This window comes from Ambystoma mexicanum, chromosome 2p (genome assembly GCF_040938575.1).
Source record: "Ambystoma mexicanum isolate Mex_15411 chromosome 2p, UKY_AmexF1_1, whole genome shotgun sequence".
Lineage (NCBI taxonomy): Eukaryota > Metazoa > Chordata > Amphibia > Caudata > Ambystomatidae > Ambystoma > Ambystoma mexicanum.
In genome coordinates, this window is record NC_090923.1 from 220,775,719 (window position 1) to 220,793,037 (window position 17,319).

The 17,319-nt window shown below is 43.9% G+C and overlaps 1 long non-coding RNA gene across 1 annotated transcript in view; it reads left to right on the plus strand.

Moving 5' to 3' along the window:
- The window catches only part of LOC138566349 (uncharacterized), a 72,992-nt gene extending 60,564 nt beyond the window's left edge, over positions 1–12,428 (plus strand). The window contains exon 4 of the long non-coding RNA XR_011301915.1: positions 4,827–12,428. This is a non-coding gene — a long non-coding RNA (uncharacterized lncRNA). The remainder of the gene's footprint in view (positions 1–4,826) is intronic.
- Positions 12,429–17,319: the final 4,891 nt, after the last annotated feature.

Below are 17,319 nucleotides of genomic sequence, written 5' to 3' on the forward strand. Positions count from 1 at the left end.
GTGCCATTAGAGATTTCCACATGACGCAGGCGTGAAGAGAGTTTAATGAAAGTTCATACCTTATCTGAATCATCGAGATATAGGAGGGAAGCTTCAAAACACGCCACCAGAAAATACCTTCCAACTTCTGCCAAAACAAGACATCAATATTCCACCCCGCTTCTGACCCAAAGGTGATGGCCAGGACTACTTTCTGAGCATAGATGGTCAAAACGGGAGCTAATGTAAATTTCCCGTAGGTTTTATTCAACAGCTGGCCTTGTATGCTAAATTGAATCATTCGGTTTGTCATGTCGATCATCCAATGATGTTCGCAAAGTGAACAGTTGAATGAGATTCCCAAATATCTTATTGAGTTCACTACATCCAGATGTTTATTGTCAATTTTCCACGTGAATGGAGTTTGGTTTTTGATTTTTGTTCGACCAATAATGACGATCTTGTTTTTTCCGGTGTTTAACGCTAAATCGTTGTCATTCAAATATTCATGTAAATATGTTAGTTGCCATTGTAAGCCTATCTGGGTCCGATCTAAAAGGACCATGTTGTCAGCATATATAATGCATCCAATTTCAGTATTGTTTAGTATAGGTGGAAAACAACGCACGTTTTTGCGATGAACTAATAAGGGATGTGAGAAATAAACAATTTGAATAGCTCGGCATCCAATGGGCATCCCTGTTTCACTGCCATATTCATTGATATTTGGTTAGATAGAGTGCCCTGGTTCTTTCGTGTTATGCTGATGACTGTTTCTGAATGTAGGGGTCTGATGGGTTCAATCAAATTACTGGGACAGTTCCAGTTTATCAGTTTTTGCCATAGTTTGGAGCGATTGACGCTGTTGAAAGCACCACGTAGGTCAATAAAAGCCAAGTATAGTCGTGTTTTTGCCCTCAGACTTTCAAGCTTTAGTATGGTTAATAATAACAGGTTTACTTCCACACCGACACCTTTGGTAAATCCAGTTTGCCGAATATCAGGAATTTGCTCAGACACTGACCATTCTACTAGCTTTTGGCATAAGAAAGAAGCAAAAATGTTGCCTATAGTGTCCAGCAGGGCAATCGGGCGATAGTTGGTGGGATCCGCCCGATTGCCCTTTTTGTAAATAGGGACGATGATTGCTTCATGCCAAGGGATCGTCATTGAGGATGACAGTCGTAAAAACAATGACTCGATGAAAATTGCCCATTCCTCCTCATTTTTTTTCAGCATGATATTTGTTATTAGGTCTGGTCCTGCTGCATGTGAGTTTTTCAAGGTCCGTATTGCAGCTCTGATTCTTCAACTGATATTTGCAGGCTCCATGATGTCGAATTATGTTCTGCAACTCTAGTTACTTCATGGAATGGGTTGCTAAAGATCTTTGCAAAGTGAAGTTCCCATTGAGCAGAGTCGATCCCATTGGACAGGGTAGATTTTTGTTTTGAGTTACCTGTATTCAAAATTGCCCAGATTTAACGTGAGTTCTTCTGGACTAGATGTTTCATTAGTATCTCGGCTTTGTCTTGCTCAATTATTGTTTTTTTAGATTTTAACCAGTTTCGATAAACTTGACGACTCTTGTGAATTGCAGTTTTGATAGCAATAACGTTGGTAGCTGCGTTTCGAGACTTTTTCAGAATTCTTATGTCGCGTCGCATCACCTGTTTGGCTTGAGTCAGTATCATAGATGACAAATGTTTGTGTTTTAGACCCATGATGCATTTCGAAACTTTCACAGTGACAAAGTCTGAAAGTAAGGGAACATAATCAACCAACATTACCTCGTTGTGGAAAAATTTCTGACTGAATTTCTGGATTTTAGAACTGTCAATCCTAAAGCGATTACCACCAGTGTTTACAGAAATTGGAATGTCGTGTTTTCTTCTTTCGCTTGTCCATTCCACCATACAAGCCAGCCGAAGAAGGTAGATATTGTGAGCGTCAAGTCCTTTTCGAATAAATTTTGGGGTAACCCAAAAAGAATCAATGATTGACTGCGCTTTATGGCCAGACCATGTTTGCTGGGGCGGTTGATCACCTGGAACGTGTCTGTTGACCATGTTACAGTTGCAGTTGCATAGTGCCTGGCTCCACTGATGCCCGCGACTGGGAACTTCATCATAAGGTAACAATTTGAACAGCTGGTTGACAAGGTCGTATTTGAACCATGCACAATTTAGGTCACCGGCACAGATTATTGATAGGTTCTTATGGTGCAATAAGGCTTTGTCAATATAAAAAGTCATTGATTCGAGGAAGGACTTTGTGCTTATTTTTTTCGGGTTCCAATACCCATTTAGGATGAGCAGGTGCTTCCTTGTATCGAAGTTTTCATTGGTAGATTGAAGCAAGGCGCCCTGCACTAAAGGATTGGGGCTGAACGAGTCAATAAGCCGCCACCAAATATTTATCCCGATCATCATCAATAAACCGGAAGAAGGACGCCCCTTTTCGTTTTTAATTGCAGGGTTTAGTAGTCTCTGGACGGTGGCTCACTCAACCATGTCTCCTGGAGGCAGATGACAAAGACCTTTTCCAACTCTACATCAAATTTATTGAATAGGTGAATGAATCCTCTGGTGTTCCAGGATAAAAATTCTCGCATACACTCGTTTGAAGTCGCTGATGGCTAATGCCGACCGGCTAAGTCGTTATGAGTGACGTTTTTATGGTTATGGTTTGAGCTTGCTGCATTCTGTTATATTGTGTGATGAATGAAAAAATTGTTTGTATATTTTGAAGTGATGATTCGTACAAAAAGGTATATTTGGATGCAGTAAATATAAGTAATGTTGTTTTATGTATATTGTGTTTGTTGGGTGATGAACCAAAAATGCCCATAAATTCATCAGTTATGGTAAACTAAGCAACCATAACTCGTGCCACCTCCGTGCACTGCTAAGACTAACAGCCAGGACATCAAAGATGACATCACAAATGTCATTGATGACATCACTGATGAGATCATATGAACTTACTTTTGATTAACAATCAGTACAAGGACTTATGTTTATAATATTGGTAACAAGATGTCAGGGGTGGTCGGGATAGCTATCCTGAACTACTTAATGTATTTTAAAATGTACTCATTTAAACAAAACATTATTTTGGAGTGTTGTTGTTAATACAGGAACCCAAATGAACATACATAGGGATTGCACCAATATTTTTAATATGGTAATTTTGGATAGTAAAATATAGTAAAATATTGAAGGCTACCTCACAGAGAGCCTCAGGCTATAAGGTTATCATATCAATCCATCGATCAAAATGGTCAGGTGCCAAATAGTGAACCCAGCCAGATTCATAGCTGAAGATGTGGAGGCATACCATGTGCTTGATTGTGCTAACTATAGCGATTATTATGATTATGATGAAGTACCTTGTATCAAGGAAAATGTCCTTTGAGGGTGTATTATTCTCTTTGTTGATGTGTCATCAATGATAGATCACAACTCTGGAGAAAGGCACAGTGGAACAGCAGTATTGAAGGCAGGAGAGAATGTCAGCTTTGAAATATTAACCAGCGTAAGATTGGCAGCACATTTTTCAGCCTAAGTGGCAGAGTTAGTAGCTTTGATTTTAGCACATGAAATGCATGAGGGTGAGGCGGAAACAGTGTATTGTGATCTGCCTACATGTTGTCAACAGTACACGCTGGACTGTCATGTTCAAAAAGGAGATGTTCCCTGTGTGCAGATGGCACACTAATACAACTATGTGCCATTACTAGAAAGGCTCATAGACGCACAGTTCATACCAGAGGTGCAGACATGATTTCCCACAGCAACAATGCAGCTGATTTAGAAGCAAAAAACGTAGTATATTTCCCAGAAGTATATGACATTGCAACTTGCCCAAACAAATATGAACGTACAAGCAACATGGTAATGGAGGGCTTTAATACACTAACGATAGTGCAAATTATCAAGTTGCAGGGAAAGGTAGCACCCTAAGAGCAGGAATTGTGGAAGAGGACGGGGTGCTGATTGTCCCCCCAGATGCAATGTGGTGTCAGGATAGCACCGGGAAACCTGTTATGGCTCTAAGGCTGCTTAAAGTAGCACTAAGATAGCTGAACTATCCATCTCACATAACAAGGGAATGTCTTGCAGTACTGATTTTGGAGGAGTGGTTTGTCTCTAATTTAAATGAGCACATTGCAAATGATGTTATCAATTGTCTAGTATGTAAAATATTCACTGCTTGCCATACTTTGAGAATGGTGAGAGGAGCAATACCTTGTCCTACTGGTCCCTTTCAGCATTTGCATATTGACTACATGGGTATACTCCAAATGTATAATGGCTATAAGTATTTGATATACTCCTATGCCTTTTTTCCATTGGATCAAAGCTGGTCCATGCACACATCCAGATGTAACATCCAGTGTGAAGTTCCTCGTACGTGAGATATTTCCAAAGTGGGGAGCATGCGTAGTGCTACCTTCCGACAATGGACCACACTTTCTAAATGCGGTGTTTGAGCACATTACTATCTTTTTGGGAATAAAACATCAATTCTTATTTGCCTATCATCCACAAGCAAACAACATTTGTGAGTGCCTAAATGGCCTCTTAACAGAACATATTGCCAAAATACTGGACACTCTTTGGCTACACTACTTTCATTTAGACTTCTTTTCCTTATACAATCAGCCAGGCTCTGTCCATCACCAGACTCCACATGAGCTGGTGACGTGAAACCAAATGCATACTCCGATTTCTCATACCACACAAGTTTGTACTGATGCTGAACAAGTTGCCACTGTGCTTGGACAGGAAATGCATGATTGTTTGACAGCAATGATGGACTCCCTTAAATGTCTGTCTCGACAGGTGCCGACTTGCCACAGGGGCTCGAAGACAACAGAAGAAGAATGTGAACCAACTGACCCAGATCATTTCTTGAAACCCCTGTTATTGTATCCCAGAGACAGGTTGCTGTGCTGTAACTGTATTAGAGAGTGGCACAAGCCCCATTTCCAAGGACCTTGTATTGTGGAAGCTGTCACACCATCAGCGGTCGAACTTGAAGGCAGACGTTCACGGTTCCATCTCAGTGATGTCACAATATATCGAGGTAAGAACCGCCCTGTCCACGAATACTGAGCCAAAGGTGAAGATGATATGCAAAGACCTCAGACAAGATTGATGACAAGAGCCAATCAGCAACAAGAACCATAAAGACGCACCATTTTTTAAATACAAGAACAGCGGTTCCAATATCCTTCAAAGGTGCTTGTTTAAAATAAAGCATGGCCCTACCGAAGCAAAACATAAATAACAAATGTTCCCCATAGCAATCCTGTTTTTTCTTGTCCTGTCATTTTGTGGGAACACTTATCCCTTTCCAGAAGCCTAGAACATTTGCTTAACAGTATTGTTGTTTAAACTGAACATGTATATTGTTTTAGAAAGATTCCATAAGGGGTTGAGCAAAGGGATTCTCCTCTTTTTTGTAAAAGTTGTGATGGTTGAGGAGGCATATATATGAACAAAGCGAGCACTACCACCACTAGCTACCCTATCTCCTGCTACACCAGTTGTGTATAAACAAATCTACACATAAATCACAGACGGTTCTATGTATCCCGTTGTGTAAATCACTGACCAGAACAAATATAAAACACATATTTGAATTAATATCACAACATTTTATAAAAAACCTGTCAACACAGAAAAAATGCACAGTACGTATGTGAAAATATCATGTTACCCTTGATTCAGGTGAGTTGACGTCCCAAACTAAAACATTGCTCAATTTTGTGGTTGAGAAAAATCAGTCACCTCTGTTACTAACTCTTCACTAGTATTTAAAATGTATCTCCATTCACAAATGTTAAAGTGGTGGAGTGATTTTTGTTTTTTGTCTTCTCCAAATGCAACTGTGCATTTTTCCTGTGTTGACAGGCTTTTTATAAAATGTTGTGAAATTAATAAAAATACGTGTAGCATGTATGACCAGAGGGCAATTTCAGGGAAGAAGTGACTCCACACACTGGGTAACAAAGGAAGATTCTCCATATGAGGATATATTTTTTTTTTCAAGTGGTTTTTTAACTGAAATCTTGATGGACAACTTAAATTTAACCATCTATTACAGAGGAAATGTCAATACCACTAAATTGAAATTTAATTTCCTCAATACAGCAAAAAAGAAGAACCACCCCAAAAAGGAAAGGAATAAAACCTTTAAAACAATTATAATCATACGAGTCAGAATAGTGTTGTCACAGTGGATACTGTGCACATTTGTCAGTAGATCTTCTGGGACTATGAGAGCAGTGCGACAAGGGCAATCCCGACCTGCTAGTAATCTCCCTCTACAGTGGTTAAACCAGGGATATATGTGTCATTAGCTGAGGCCAAAAGAGTATGTGCCCTCTTTCACAGATAAAGTCTAGAAACAAGGACCAGGTTAGAGAAAATATGGCCATTTGAGCATGGCGTAATTTAAGGGGGGGACGGGGGTGTTTGTCCCCCCCAACTTTCATGGCACACCATTTTGTCCCCATTCATTTGGCTGGGGCACCTTTTCTTAAGATGTGATGTCCCCCCAATATTCTCAGCAACGTTACTCCACTGCATTTGAGCTGATATGAGTGCTGATAATTTCTCCTTTGCAATTATTTCCCATATTTTCACCGACCAGTATGATATGCATGGACCTTCAGGAGTCTTCCAGAATTGAGCACAGTTTATTCTTGCTGCCATCAGCAGGTGTCATACCAGGTCTGCTCTAGGGCCAGACATCAGAAAGTTGCCACCTTTGGGAACATTCCCCAAGAGCAGGGTCAGTGGACACATTTTGAGTAGGCTGCCCATGATGCCTTTAATTTTCAAGTGGATCTCCTGCCAACAGATCTGCAAAATAAGACAGTGCCACCTCATATGAGCTAAATCCCCTAATTGGCTGCATCCATCCCAGCAACGATCTGAGAATTCTGGACAGATTGCATGTAGCCTCTGAGGGGATCATGTACCAACGAGAACATAGGTTGAGGGCACCCTCTTTGATCAGGGTGCACCGAGAGCTCTAATGTGTCCGAGACCCAATTCTTTAACATGATTCCTCAGGAATGTCCTGTCCTAATTCCCTCTCCAGGTGCATCATGTAAGGAAGCTTTTGCCCCGGAGAAGCATCCTCCAGCAAGCGGTAGCAAGTGGAAACTTTCTGTGAATCTTGCCCCTTTAGTACCCTGAGTTCTATACCCATAGGGAGGCATCAGCCAGCCTATGTGTCTTGATTATTGGTGGCCCACTGTTGTCATTGTGCATAGCGAAAACTCTCTGTCTCCAAGAATGTGAATGTGGAGCCATCTTGTTACAGATCCCTCGATTGGAGAGTCCCATGGGATTCCCAAAGCACAAATGCCCTGTTGCCCATTCCCGGACAGAAGGCAGGATTATGGGTCACAGCAGAAAGGGGGCCCAGCCCTGACATAAATCCCAGCTGAGTACATGCTTTATCCCAATTTTGTAGGGTGGAACACATGGTTCTTAGGAGTCCCTAGTGTGAGCGTCTTGTCTCTTTGGGGAGGAAGGGAAGGTGAGGTAACTGAAAGGATGAGCAAGCTTGCTCTGTTCCTTTCCATTTCAAAATCCTCTCTTCAAATGCCCAGTCAAGCATTGGAGCTATCTGTGCTGCCCAAAGGTATCTCTGTATAGACAGAACACTAACCCTCCAAAACCCCTGGAACGAAGGAGAAGTTTGCATGGAATTGTAGAGGTCTGCAGTGCCAAATGAACTGCCCCAATGCTTCAGAAGCTTGGGTGGGACACCCTCTTCAAAATATGGATTGGCAGTACTTGGAAGATATAGAGCAGCTTTGGGAGCAAGGGCATTTTGATCGCACTGATCCGACACAGTCACGAGATTTCTTGCATATCCCAGCTCATCAGCATATCTTTGGCCTCTTTACACAGGATAAAGATATTAGTCCTCAGAAGGGAATTATAATTTGATGTAAGATGAACTCAAGTATGAGATCTCACAGTCAGCCTATCAAAAGGGGAAGGTAGGTTTAAGGGCGTTCAAGACAGCAGGGTGCGCTGTTATTGACAACCCAATGGATTTTCCATGGCTAATGCACAACCCATGACACAGAGCCCGACATGTCCTAGCCGGTCAAGTAGTGCAGGTAAGGAAGATAAAGGGTCTCAGAGAAAGCAAAGGATGTCATTGCATTGGTTGACACCGTATGGGTGCTGTCTCCATGGGTAAACCCTGAGATGTGGTGATGAAGTTGAATCCTACGTGCCAGTGGCTCCATTGCTAATGCGAATACCAGGATAGACAGAGGACAGCCCTAGCTAGTGCCTTTGCCCAGGGAATCAAAGGGGAGCATAGGGCATTTACCTTAAGCCTGGTGGTATGGATTTGACATAACAAACCAGGAGGAAATTGGGCCCAACCCGTATGATAGTAAAAGTAGTCTAAGATAATCCCAGGACATTCTATCGTAAGTATGGTGTACATCTAGAGAGAGGAAAGAAACCCCACATTGGGATTGCAGGGCCAGTGCAATGAGGTCCACCACTCGCCTGATGTTGTCATTTGCTCCCCTATTTTTGATAAATCTGGGTTGGTTATTGTTGATTACATGTGGGAGGACGTCACCTAAACCAGACGCAAGTATTTTTCTGTATAGCTTTGTGCCTGTGTTTAGGAGGGCTATTGGGCAATAGGAAGAGCAATCACCTGGTCCTTGCCTGGCATCAATAGAAGTGTTGTGGCCAAATCAGTCATAGAATCAGTCACTGTGCATGAATCCAGGAAGGAATTAAATAGTTGAGTCAATTGTGGGGTCAGAAAATTAGCACAGATGTACTTGTTGGAAAATCCGCCCAGGGTAGGGGTCTTGCCAGCTGGGAGAGAAGTAATTGGGCCGTTAAACATACTTCCAGAAGGTCATTCATCTCTACTCGGACCTGGGGAAGTATTGATTGGGCAATAAAGTCACAAGAAAGGGTGTGATAGCTCTGATGTGCTGCTGAGACGTGATGAAAGAACAACCTCCATTATTTGCATTTTCCCTAATTAAGTTACCACCCATTTCCCCTTCAGATCCCAAAGAGTGCCTTTGTAGTTACAAGTGACTGTCTTCCTTAATTTGGCAGCTCGAAGTTTGTTTGCCCTGTTACCGTTGTACTATTAATGTTGGTTTTTTTAGCAGTATGGACTGGGCCTCTTACCCCATGAGGTGTGTTTCTAAGACCTTTTTAGCTACTCGAAAGTCCCAGAGTGAACGCTGAGTCCCCTTCAGTGTGTGCTTTTTCTCTTTCACCCGGACCTTCCCTTCAAGAAGAGTTTGATGAAGCTTTCTAGCTCTACCGCAAGCCGCCGCTTCTATAATGGTTCCCCTGAGCACGGCTTTTCCAGCATTCCACACTGGTGTCGTTTTCTTGGATGTAATTAGTCATGACTTCCGACAAGTGAGGATAATTTCATAAAATAAGTGTCCTTGATGAGCGATGTTGTAATAAAACATGAGGTAATAAGTTGCATATTGTCAGGCCTAAAAAGAGGGGAAATAATAACAGAAGACCACCATTTTCTACAGTGCACTGTCAGTAATATATAGATGTTGGGGGAGAGGACAGTTACAAATAGAAGGAAAGTTATTTACCAAAGAAGGCTGGGTCAAAGGACTGATTGGCTGTAAGGCAGTGGTGCTTGTAGAGCAGCCTTGAGTGGTTGTACAAATAGTAAAAAGGAGTGCTTTACAGACTGACTAAATGCACTAAAATACTAACATGGGTAGAGGATGAAGCAGGCCCACTACACATACTACCCTTCAAGGACGCAATCCTATGCACAAGAAGTACAGGCACAGTAAAAATAGGAGACAACAAAGGGTGCAAAAGCATTTTCAACGTGCCCTGAAACAAAGTAGGCCCAGTGGTATTAATGGGCCATTATTGAGATTGTGGTTCCAGAGCCTACATGCAGCTCCCTCCAAATGGGGGAGTCCTTGCACCCTAGTGGTAATAAGCGTACAGTTCCGAGTAGTGCCCCCAAGTAAGGTGCAGATTGGTGATTTCCTGTGGATGAATGCACTCCTAAGAAATTAGAGGTCCTTCAGCCTTAAACACACAAACACAGATAAATATTCATCGGCAAAAGCAGCAAAGGCATATTATGATATACTAGATGAGCATACATGGTTCAGTAGAACAGAAATGTTCTTTATATCCTTCTTTAATCCCAGGTTTCAGACACATACGAATGCCAAATGGTTGAAAATAACAAGAGGGGAACTACTGCAGACCATACATACAACTACGAAAGGCTTTAATGCCATAAGGGAATAGCTCCAAAACTGGTATGCCCTGGACCTTATTACGGCCATGGAAGGTAGTGTGTGTGCAAAGATTGGACCGTATTGCTGCACGTACACACCTGCCCACGATGAGGAAAATGGGGCCCTCACAGAGGTGATAGCCAATTTGAAAAAATTACACAAAAAAGGTTGGAAGAGGTGGAAGACATTGTGGATGATGACTGGTTTACATATTTGTTCTCATGGATACCCACCTTGTTGGCTAAAGCAATCAAAATACTAGTGGTCATACTGATACTAGTACTACTAGCTTTCTGGGTCTTGAGAACAGCAATACGTCAATGCAAAAAGGCTGCCAAACATGCAGTCGGAATGAAAATAGTCATACACATGGGTACTCACATGCATGATTATACACAAATGGATTACATCCCCCATACCTGAACAATGCAAAGCCGTAATTGGACCTTCTGGGTCAAAATTCACATATCCTCAGGACCCCCACAACTACACAGAGCACTGGGTACACTGTGACTCTGAGGGGGAATGTTGCTATATGACCTGGAGTCCATACAAACACATGCAACGCAGAGGTAGTTTGATGGGGGTGAGTAAAATATGGATACTAAAAGAGTCCTACCTGGGGGAGTGCAGAAGAACGAGTGTGGCTGATTACTCAACCAGAGAGGGGAGTGTTGGGAGGCAGATGAATGTGTCATCCTTAGATCCTGAAAATGGAGAAAGCGAGAGCACACAGCATATCTGGTTTCTTATATTATGTTTATCTTGGTGATATTCTTTTGTTAGTTGGATGTTCATTAGTAGGGTGCAGCCCACTATCCAGCGCCACTGCGTGAGGCACTAAAAGTAAACTGAAACAAAAAAGAGAGACCTAGGCTCAATAGTCTTCGGCGTGGGCCGCACACCCTTTCTACCCACTTTGGGTTTAAACATTTGTTTTGTGTTGTAACAGTAGAAGCGCATACATAAGACATGCAGCAAACATGCACTCCACTAGAAGAACATGTACAATAGGTAATATATGCATTTAGGCACAGAGAAAACTAACATAGCATGCACAGACATGAAGAACACAAACAGGCACAATGTATGAGGTAATTACAACATGGATTGCATGCACATATAACTCGCTAAACACAGAAGCAACAGGGTAATTGGGCAGCCATCTTCTTAAAAGTGGAAGCCGCAGCATGGTTTTAAATAAGCACAGGCCCCAAGACCCCGGGAAAACTCAAAAGGCTGAACCCACAGAAATACATATCTGTGCAGAACTCAGACAGTGTCTGGCAACTAGTGCCAAGGTTAGAGCCAAGACACAAACAGTATACACCCAGAATAATTAAAGTTTTTTGAGAAGCACAACCAGTCTTTGTTAGCCAGGTACAGTACAACAGTAAGCCAAAAGACTCCATGAAGAATAACTCAAGAGTGTCTCTAGTGGCAACAGAAAATATGACACACACATTCATATTAGCTAGAAACTCATAAATAGGAGGTAAATCTATTCCAAACATGGTCCCATCACACATGACCCATAATTGGACAACAGTGGCAATTCATTAGAAACAAACACAGATATGGCACCTGCGAAAATCACACATAGACACAAATCGGTGCACAAGGCCAAGTACAAAGCGATTGCCCAGTCTCATGGCCTGAGAATGAGGGATAGTAACTTTAAATGAAAGAACATTCCATCAGCCTCTCTCCCCCTGCTCTATGCCTGGCTCATATTTTAATGACCTATCAAGGGTCCAAGATTGGTTAGCAATGTGCCAGCCTATCAAAATCCTTAGTGGCATACTGCCCATCAAGTAGTATGCAAGCCAACCCTTGTCATAGAGATGATGTGATTTTACCTTTATCACTATGGGGGTGGTTCCATGTGGAGCCAGCAGATACGTGTAACCCAATTAACTGTTTAACCCATTTGGAATATATATGTCACCAAACCCATAACTTATCCCCATTCCCAATAGGTTTTGAATGCTGATAGCATTTTATGATGTCACTTGTGACACATTTGTACTACTTAAGCAATTGTTTTTGATAAAGCATGTCGAGAGCGGTGATATTTCAATGCAGGTATGCTGTCCCCGCTTTGCCTTCATAATAAAGCTGGATTTTGCCATGACTTTGTCTACTCTTTCAGTGTGTCTGTTTTGGACTGATTCTGATTCCTATGGGCCTATCTGGGATTTTTGGGCCACCCTAATAGCATGAGGTGCCCTTCCAGCTTGGACCAGGTTTGCGTTCTCTCTTTTCTCTGTTCACAGCTTGCCATTCGGCTCCTGTCTGCTGGCCCGGTACACAGCTTGCGTAGTTCCTCCTCTGAGGATCATTCTCCTCATGCATTCCATTTGAGCTCATTTTGAACTCAGGTGCTAGTTTTTTGCTTTCGCTTGGGCCAATGACATCCCGTGAGTAGCTAGACCACTCATGCTGATCCTTTAAAGTGATTCTCTGACTCGCTGTCATTTTCTTCTTCACAGTATTTCTCTTAAAACTAGATGTAAAATACTTGGTTGGTATTTCAGTCTTGTCAAGTATATTATTTTGACTAATTTGACAATAGAACACATTGGCTCTGGCTAGAGAGGGGGAAGGAGGACTTCATGATGGCAAAGGGGTTGGTGGCACTGAAGCGTGGGCATACTGTGTCGTCTGGGATTAGTTGCTGCCATCACTTAGGGGGCTTCCTTCCCCATGTGATCCTTCCTCGGTGCACCACCCCGAGGGTGCTCTGGAGGGACCTCCCTGGCCCCATTGGAAAGGTCTCCCCCTAGGGTAAATGGGTCAACATCCTCAGATTCATCAAAGGATATACCCGCAATTAGCATATTGAAGACAAGGAAATTTTGCAGTTTTGTTACAGTTAAATTTAGACTTTACTATATCAGTTTGTACTATCATATCTCTCCTGGTGTGTGCAAAGACTGGAAATCTCACAAACGGTGTTCTTGGCTTAGTGTCATGTTTGAAAACAGACCAGTGTTTCAATATTATATTTTTCACCTTTTGGCTCTATAAAGAAAAGTTTGACATATGTACCAATAATGGTGGTTTTCTTCTTGCAGCTGTGTGCAAAGTCTCTTACCTGATTCTTTAGGATCCATGGGTTTTTTCCGCAGGCCACTTTTACCGAAACTCTGTTTATTGGGTCTGGCTTTTTGAGGAAAACATATATCTGTGCCTGTTCTCCCCACTGCCACTTCTCATATACAGGGGTCAGCCCTTCAGGAACCCATGTATTTCCATCCACCTCACCCCACTCAACTCCCTCCTCACATATGGTGGACACTCCGACAGCCCCTGGTCTCCCGATTAGCCCGCTCACTCCTACCACCACACCATCTCCCTCCCACTACCTATAACAACCCCACCTGTCATTCCTACGCAGGCCTACTCCTCTTTTGAATAGCCGTCTGCAGGCTCTCTCTCTCTCCTGGCCATTCCCTTACTGTAGCTACCATCTATCAGCCACCTGGTCAGATCGTCCTTCCTATCTGAGTGGGCGGACCTCTCCTCTTCCCTCCTGGTCTTAACCACTGAACTCCTCCTTCTTGGAGACTTCAACATCCACCTGGATGCTTCCTGTCCATCCACTGGACTCTTTCATGACCTTTGCGTCTCTCTCTCACTCTCTATTCTCCCCTCTGGCCCGACTCACTCTGAAGTGCACACTCTGGATGCTCTGATCTCTTCAGACCTTCCCCTTTCATCCCCTCACATCACTCCTCTCTCCTGGAGTGACCACTTTTTACTTTCATCCCATCTCACCCTATCTACCCCTCAGGCCAAGCCACCCCCAGCACTGCCACCTACCTTCTCAGTTATCCGACCCATGAAGCGTGTCAGTTGAGGCTTTCACCGCAACTTTCTAACCCCCCACCCACCTTGTCTGACGCACACACTGACACAACCCTGTCCATGCTCCAATCTGCTATATCTGATACTCTTGATGTTCTTGCCCCTGTCATGAGGATCCGCTTGAAGCCCAAAGCCAATTGTAACTCTTGGTACAACTCAGACCTCGTCACCCTTAAATGCAAGTGCAGGGTGGCTGAGAGGAAATGGCGTGCTTCCTGAACATTCTCTGAAAAACTGGCCTACCGCCTGCTCCAAAAGCAATACCAGCTCTGACCGCACCAAGAATAGAGCCCTCATCCAAGCCTGTGTCTTCACAGCATCTAACAACTCGGCCAAACTCTTTAAAATCTGCAAGGAGCTGGACAATCTTGCTGCAGTCTCTACCTCTCCTGTCCCCTCCCAGTCCCTCTGCATGGCCCTGGCTTCTCATTTCATCACTAAATCACTGGACATCCTCTCTTCTCTCGATTCCTCTCCTCATCCTTCTACTGCCTGCTCCTCCTCTGGCCCTTTTTCGGCCACCTCTCCTCTGTGCTTCTCTGTCTTTCCCCTGTGTTCCTCAAACAAGGTTTCTAGACAAGTCTGATCTATGAAAGTTTTGTTGAAACCGGTTCACCCCTGTTCCTCCAAAATCATCAAGGTCCCCATTGACACCCTGGCTCCTGCTCTAACCGATTTCTACAACCAATCCTTCCCCTCTCCTGAAGCACTCCCTTGTGCAACCTCTTCTTTAGAAACCCTCTGCTGACCCTTCCTGCCCGGCCAACTATCGTCCAATATCCATCACTCCTTTCCTGGGTGAACTCCTGGAAAAGCGGGCACTCTCCCAGCTTAATCTTCACTCTGAATCTGTTCGCTGTCTCCATGACCATCAGTCTGGCTTCAGAGCTGCCAGAAGCATGGAAACTGCTATTCTGAACATCCGTGAAGAACTGCTCTCCAACCTCGATTCCTGTGACCTCATCTTACTTGATCTCTCTTCTGCCTTTGACATGATCAACCATGCCATCCTGCTCAACCGTCTCCTTGATAACCTGGGTATCACTGATCAGGCCCTGGCTTGGCTGACCTCCTTCCTCTCTGATCAACCATCTCAGAGCCAACTTGGGTCCTTCCTCTCCTCTATCTCTACCTGTGGTGTTCTGCAGGGGTCTAACCTCTGTCCCTGGCTGTTCAACCAATACCTGGCACTTCTTGCCCACCACATGGCCGCTCTCTGCCCAACTTTCAGTGCTAGGCAGATGATACTAAGATCATTTTCAGGCTCCCTTCAACCATCTCTTCCCTTCCTCTCATCTCTGAATGTTTGTCCGCCATCCAGGAGTGGTGTGTCGCCAATGATCTCTGCCTTTATGCCAATAAGACCGAGATTCCCCTCATTGACACACCTGCTCCATCCTTTCCTGTCACTCTTTGACCAGCCTCTCTTGGCCCTCTACCTGCAACCACCTGTGAGGGTAAAAACCTTGGTGTCATCTTTGACTCCACACTTTCCTTCTCTCCTCACATCTCTGACGTCTCTAAGAAGTCACATTAACAGCTGCACCTCCTCTGAGGTATTCTTCCTTTCCTCTCCTTCCCCCAGAAGCTCACTGTCTCCAGAGCTCTGGTTCACTCTAGGCTGGACTACTGCAACAGCCTCTTTCCAAATCTGCCTGCCTCCACTCTCCTCCCTCTGCAACTCATCCAAAACAGGACTGCGAGACTTGTCCTTGGCCTCAAGCCCAGAGATCGTATCTCTCCAGGACTGAAATCTCTGCACTGGCTCCCATTGGTGGCGAGGATTAAGTTCAAAACCCTATGCATTGTCGACAAGGCCTTCTGGGGCCTGTGTTCTCAATACCTTCAACTCTCTCTTCCTAAATATCTTCCTTCTCGATCTCTTCGCTCATCCACCTCCAACTCTCTCAGGGTTAGTCGCTTCTCCAAGCAGCGAGTTGGTGGTAGAAATCTTTCTTCTGCTGGAGCCTCCCTCTGGAACAGCTTCCCTGCCTCTCTGAAACGTAAGGAGAACATCTCCAGTTCCGGAAGCACCTCAAGACCTTCCTCTTTGCTTTTGCATTCTCTCCTCCTCTCCCTTGCGGATCTCTTGGCTAAATCTTATACTGCATTGGTTACCGTTTAATCTTGGGCCCATGTCCCACCCGCCAGTTGCATACCTGCACTGCCCCCCTGGCAACCCTTGAACTCGGGGACTGTTTCTGTATCCCTACAGCCCCTACTAGCACTTGACACATGATGTCTGCAATTACCCTTGCACTAGCCACCAGCTGGCTGCTCTTATTAATGTTCTTTTTTTATTTTACTGTTATCCTGTATTGCAATGCGACCTCCCCTTTCCCACTGCACTTTTCCCCTTCCCTCCTCCCCTGAACTTGTGCAATCTCAATGTCACCTAGCCTAGTAGGATTGTTGTCTCTCTATCTCTTCCCTCTGTTTCCCCTCCCCTCCCTAGCCTCGTCGCGCCTTGAAACACTTGTGTATAGGCACGTTATAAATCATATCATACCCTCCACCCTGCCCAGTCCTTACCACGTTATTGTGCCAGCACTGCTTCCACTGCACGTTCTTCCCACTTTCACAACCGACAGGCCATGTTCAGGGAAGGCAACCTGTCTGGAATGAATGAATCTGAGCTGATTTCAATTCTTCCTCCACGCGATCGAAACCTTTAGGATATGTCACCTGTTTTAGACTTTCCTGCTCCTTAGAAACAATACATTTTTACCTCAAATATTGCCTGTAAGGTGGGCTTCTCAGTGTGCAATAAGAGTTACTGTGATCTGTGGGTTTTCCAAAAGGCAAATCAAAGTCTTTAAGCAGAAGAGGCATATTAGAAGCTGAACAAGCTTGTAGAGTCAGATGGTTATTCAAGCCACTTCTGTACATGTAAGCTGACAGTCCAGTGCAAGCAACAATGCTGCATACCTCAATCTACAAGCCCAACATTAAAAGCTACTTCTCCAACTCCAATGCCCGGCCCATAAAACCAATGAATGCTACCTCAGTGCATTAAACCAACAAGAGGACTTCTTTGCTCAACAGCTGGAATGATTCAAATGGCTGTGAATGTGCAGGAGCTCAAAGTCTGCATTCTATATAGGGGTATTATATTATAAGTTCTCGTTAATTGACCCCTTGAGTCACTGCCACCC